The sequence below is a fragment of the Bos mutus genome, chromosome 1 (genome assembly GCF_027580195.1).
Source record: "Bos mutus isolate GX-2022 chromosome 1, NWIPB_WYAK_1.1, whole genome shotgun sequence".
NCBI lineage: Eukaryota > Metazoa > Chordata > Mammalia > Artiodactyla > Bovidae > Bos > Bos mutus.
This window is the reverse complement of record NC_091617.1, coordinates 126,127,152-126,133,151: the sequence shown is the minus strand read 5'-3', so window position 1 is coordinate 126,133,151 and position 6,000 is coordinate 126,127,152.

Genomic DNA, 6,000 nt, shown 5'->3' with positions numbered 1-6,000 from the left:
TGAAAAGTGAAAGTGAAGTCGCTCAGTCGTGTCCGACTCTTTGCGACCCCATGGACTGCAGCCCACCAGGCTCCTCCGTCCGTAGGATTTTCCAGGCAAGAGTCCTGGAATGGGGTGCCATTGCTTTCTCCGTGCTACCTGTTAAACCTCTCAAACTAACTAAAATTTAATATTAGGTTAAAGAAAAAACAACATGTAGAACAGTGGGTTCAGTGTGCTATCGTTTGTATAAACCTATGTTTCTCTACGCATAGAATTTCTTTGAAAGACTATGTAAGAAAAACTTCACATTGGCTGGAGAAAATGGGGGAGGCAAAGGGTGAGACTGACTTTTCTTCACTGTATACTCTTTTGTACCTTTGAATTTTGAAATATGTGATTATATTACCTAGGCTTCAAAAAACTGTTTTTAAAAATTAATTTTAAAAAATGCTCCCACATAGAGCAATATGGTAGACTGAATGACACCAAACCTTCCTACCATAAAACACCTAATACTCTGGGGACATATACATATATTTTAATATTTTAAAATTTGTGGCTAAGTTGACATGAAATTAAGAGAAAACCTCAGAAGTCAGAATTACGAGCGAATACAAAACTAAGAAAGCCAACTAATGCTAAAGCATGACTGCACTAAGGCATCAGTAAAATCCTGCACAGAAGGACTTGGTGTTCAAGACTCAGGGAGAAGGGCAGAAATACTGTGCAAGGCCCTGGCAAGAGGAAGTCAGCACTTAGAGTCTCAAATAAAGCTGGGGCCTTAAAGAAGATCCTTAATGAAGGTGGTTTCCTTGGTGGCTCAGTGGTCAAGAATCTGCCTGCCAATGCAGGGGATGCAGGTTCCATCCCAGGAATGGGAAAATCCCCTGGAGAAGGAAATGGGAACCCACTCCAGTATTCTTGTCTGGGAAATCCCATAGACAGAGAAGCCTGGTGTGCTACAGTCCAGGAGGTCGCAAAAGAGTCGGATATGACTTAGCGACTAAAAAACAACAACAAGAAATCCATGGAAACATCTATCCCACAAAGGGTGGTAGCAAGAAAACTTGCCGATATGGCCTTGACTCTGGGTAGAAGGGCCATTAAGGTCCCCTGGAAGCCTTAACTCTCCAACTCATTATATAAAGGCAACATAATTTTGATACCCAGACAAGAAGCAAGAAAAGAACTCAGAGATAGTTTTGCCCATGAATGTATATACAAAATCCTAAATAGAGTGGCAACAGACCAGTTATTGATCAGCAAATATAATACAACATGACCAAGTTGGGCTTATCTCAGACCAGGTTGGTTAAATATTATAATCCAAAATCAAAATCCAACTGAGAAAATTTTGAAGATTTTATTGGCTTTATTTAATGATTCATGAAGCAGCATTCCATTAGCAGATGGAAAGGAGCTCCAAGGAGCTATACAATATGAGAGACTAGGCAGAAGGGAGCAGGAACAAGGTAATCATACTAGGCTAAAAGCAGGCTGGTTATTTCAAGGTCCTTTTCCTTTAGGGGATAGCAAGAGTCCAGTCAGGTAGATGACCTAACTAATGCTAATCAGGTGATTCCTGACTGACTAGTTTAAGACTGCAGTTCTGGGAGAGCCAGAAACTGTAAGTAAGTCTTAGTTTGGTGACATGGGGCTTAGCATGACTGACTGCATTTGGGGCCTGGTGTCTGGTTTTTAACATTAGAAAATATATTCATACAACTGACTAAAGAAGGAAGGTAATGATCATCTCAAATATGGACAGGAAAAGCACTGAATAATGATTATAAATAAAACTATAAAAAACAAGGACCCCAATGAACGATGTCCCTGAAATACTATGGCAAATGCCATTCTCAACGATGAAACACTGAAAGCTTAAAAAAAAAACAGAATGTGAAAATGCATGGATACCTGGAGGTGGGGGGTGGGGTGTGTAAAAAAGAAAAAAAAAAAAAGAAAAGAAAATGCATGTTCTCTTAACTAATCAGTGTTCAATAGGTACTCACTAGTACAAATAAGAAAATAATAAGAAATAATAGATGGAAAGGGAGAAAAACCAAACTGGCATTAAATCAGGTGATAGTCTTTATAGTAAAGCACAAAACTCTACAGCCAAATTAATAGAATTAATAAGAGATCTGGTCAAGATTGTTGGACACAGGTCACATAGAAACACTACTTGTATTTCTGCATACCAGTAATATTGGGGGAAACATTTTTTTTAATAAAATACCACATATAACTGCAATAAGAATATTTGAAATGGCTCAAGGGCTACTACTGTGAAGCCTTCTTCTACAAGTTGACAGTCAAACTCCTAGAGCCGATTCCTGTCTCTGCAACCAGATGTTCCTTTAGAATCAACAATAGCACACGGAACCTTCAGATTCATGCAGGGCAGATCCTGACATTCTTAAAAAAGAAGAAACCCGAAGATGCCTTTTGTGTTGTGGAAATACCGATGATCGATCTTTACCCAAGAGACTCCTGGAATTTTGTCTTTGGACAGGCCTCTTTGACAGAGGGTATTCCTTTTTGACATTGTTGGTAGAAACTTGCTCAGCTTGAGACCAATTACAGTTTAGATGTGAAGGCCTTGTAGTATTTCTGGTGCAGCATCCTGCCGTAGTGGAAAGGATGCTCTGGATAGGCCCTGATGATCTGGGTCCGTTCCCCTCCACCCAGCTCGGCCATCCATTCACTGCCTGCACCACCTTGGAGCTAACAATACCTGTTTCACTGTGTTGTTTTGAGATAATTTACATAAAAGTGCTGACCCATAAAAAAAAAAAAAAAACTGATAATATACCTAAAGAAGAAATCTAACAAAAGACAGATTTATGGAAACAAATTGTGTAGTGTAATTGGGAGATCATTAGTATAAACTAACGCCAAAGCCTTTGACTGTGTGGATCACAACAAACTGTGGAAAATTCTTAAAGAGATGGGAATACCAGACCACCTGACCTGCCTCCTGAGAAATCTGTATGCAGATCAAGAAGCAACAGTTAGAACTGGACATGGAACAACAAACTGGTTCCAAATCAGGAAAGGAGTATGTCAAGGCTTCATATTGTCACCCTGCTTATTTAACTTATATGCAGAGTACATCATGTGAAATGCTGGTCTGGATGAAGCACAAGCTGGAATCAAGATTGCCAGGAAAAATATCAATAACTTTAGTTATGCAGATGACACCACCCTTATGGCAGAAAGCAAAGAAGAACCAAAGAGCCTCTTGATGAAAGTGAAAGAGGAGAGTAAAAAAGTTGGCTTAAAACTCAACATTCAGAAAACTAAGATCATGGCATCCAGTCCCATCACTTCATGGGAAATAGATGGGGAAACAGTGACAGACTTTATTTTTTTAGGCTCTAAAATCATTGCAGATGGTGACTGCAGCCATGAAATTAAAAGACGCTTGCTCCTTGGAAGAATAGCTATGACACACCTAGACAGCATATTAAAAAGCAGAGACATTACTTTACCAACAAAGGTCCATCTAGTCAAAGCTGTGGTTTTTCCAGTAGTCATGTATGGATGTGAGAGTTGGACTGTGAAGAAGGCTGAGCACTGAAGAATTGATGCTTTTGAAGAGAGTCCCTTGGAGTGCAAGGAGATCCAACCAGTCCATCCTAAAGGAAATCAGTCCTGACTATTCATTGGAAGGAGTGATGCTGAAGCTGAAACTCCAATACTTTGAGTACCTGATGTGAAGAACCGACTCATCTGAAAAGACCCTGATGCTGGGAAAGATTGAAGGCAGGAGGAAAAGGGGATGAAGAGGATGAGATGGTTGGATGGCATCACCGACACGGTGGACATGAGTTTGAGTAGGCTCCAGGAGTTGGCAATGGACAGGGAGGCCTGGCGTGCTGCAGTCCATGGGGTCGCTAAGAGTCGGACACAACTGAGCGATTGACTTGAACTGAACAATTCTAACAAACTCCAAACTCTGGATGGTATAACACAATAGAAGGGTTGTTTTTGTTTTTTTGTTTTCTTGCTCTCCCAAAAGTTCAGTGTGGGTATTCAGTGAGAGACTTCCACACAGGGACTGGGGGACCAGATTCTTCTAATTTGTGGCCTTTTTCCTGGGGCCTCAGAATCGTTTTCATGATCCCCTGCATCCCTCTACACTAAGGGGAATAGTCAAAGGGAAGAGGATCCCAGAGGAGGGCCAGGCCTGGCAGTGCGGCACAAGGCGATTTCTGCTCTCATTTCATTGTTCAGAGCCCACCCATGGGCCCCATCACCCTTAGGAAAGCTGGAGGGGGGTGTAGTCCTGGTGTGAGCTAAACAAAAGGGAAGTAGGCTGTCCAAAACACTAGACAGTTCTCACCACAGACATGCTGCTGCCGCTGCTAAGTCGCTTCAGTCGTGTCTGACTCTGTGCGACCCCAAAGACAGACAGCAGCTCACCAGGCTCCCCCGTCCCTGGGATTCTCCAGGCAAGAACACTGGAGTGGGTTGCCATTTCCTTCTCCAATGCGTGGAAGTGAAAAGTGAAAGTGAAGTCCCTCAGTCGTGTCCAACTCTTAGCGACCCCATGGACTGCAGCCTACCAAGCTCCTCCGTCCATGAGATTTTCTAGGCAAGAGTACTGGAGTAGGTTGCCATTGCCTTCTCTGCCCCAGACATGAGACAAGATCAAAACAAATGTTTACTGATAGGAAGACTCCATATCACAAAAGCATTCATTATCCCCAAGTTAACTTTTAGATCTGATGCAATGCTCATCAAAATCCTAACATAGCTTTTCATGGAACTTGAGCAGCTAATTTTAAAATGTATTTGAAAGAGGAAATGGCCAAAAATAGCCAAACTTTTCCTAAATATGGGGGGAGGGGAAACCTGCCTTGTCAGGAAATATAAGTTACTATAAAACTGTAGTAATGGTATAGTATTGGCCCAAGGACAGAAAAAACTATACCAAAGGACCAGGAACAAAGGCCCATAAGCAGAGCCCCACATGTGTGGGTGACACCTGACAGAGGAACCACAGGTCAGCAAGGGAAAGATGACTTTCCAACTAATAGCGCTAGGATCCTTTTGTCCACTGTATCATTTTTATTGTTTTATTGCTTTTCTTGATAAACTGTTAAATATGAAAGGCTGAGCTCTAACGATTTTAAAAGAAAATACAGAATATCTTTAAGACCAATTGGGAAAGGATTTTTAAACACAGCACGGGGACCTCCCTGCTGTCTTGGTCCAGTGACCAAGACTCTGTGCTCCCAACGCAGGAGTCCTAGGTTTGACCCAGGGAACTGGGTTCCCACATCTGCAACTAGGAGTTCACACACCACAAATAAAGTTCCTGCATGCCGCAACTAAGACCCGCTGCAGACAAAGTAGTTTTTTAAAAACACACAACAGACTTGCCGGGCTCGAAGGGGTGTGGGTGCGGGTGCTGCAGGTCCCAGCGTTGACATTCGCGTCCTGACTCGGTGCTGTCCACTGAGCCGCGGTAATCCTCGCCATTGCACCAATGCTGCGAACGCAGTCTGGGAGCAAAAGACCCAAAATCAACAAGGCTGGAGACCTCAGCAGCCCTCTCCCCAGAGCACCCTTCGCAGCCACTCACTTTTCTTTTGGAAGAGGTCACAGCGCCCGGAACGCTGCAGTCGTGTATGAGCCCTCAGGACTACAGGCTGCCCACAAGAGATGAAAGATGGCGTCCAAGGAGGGCAGCATGGCTTTCTCGCGCAAGAGCTACAAACTGACTTCAGATGCTGAGAGATCCAGGGTCACAGGCATCGTGCATGAGAAGCTGCTGAGCGACTACCTGCACCGTGTCTTTGCCTCTCCTGATCATAGACCCGCGGCAGCCACCAGCAGGATTTTGAAATTAAAAAAAAAAAACAAAAAAACACACAACACAAAAATGTCAAACAAAAAAGAAAATTATTGACAAAATAAACCACACTAAAATCAGGAGTTGAGTTCATCTGAAAAAGTCATAAAGAAATTGAAAAGGCAAATGATAGGCTCGGAGAATATGTTCTCAAT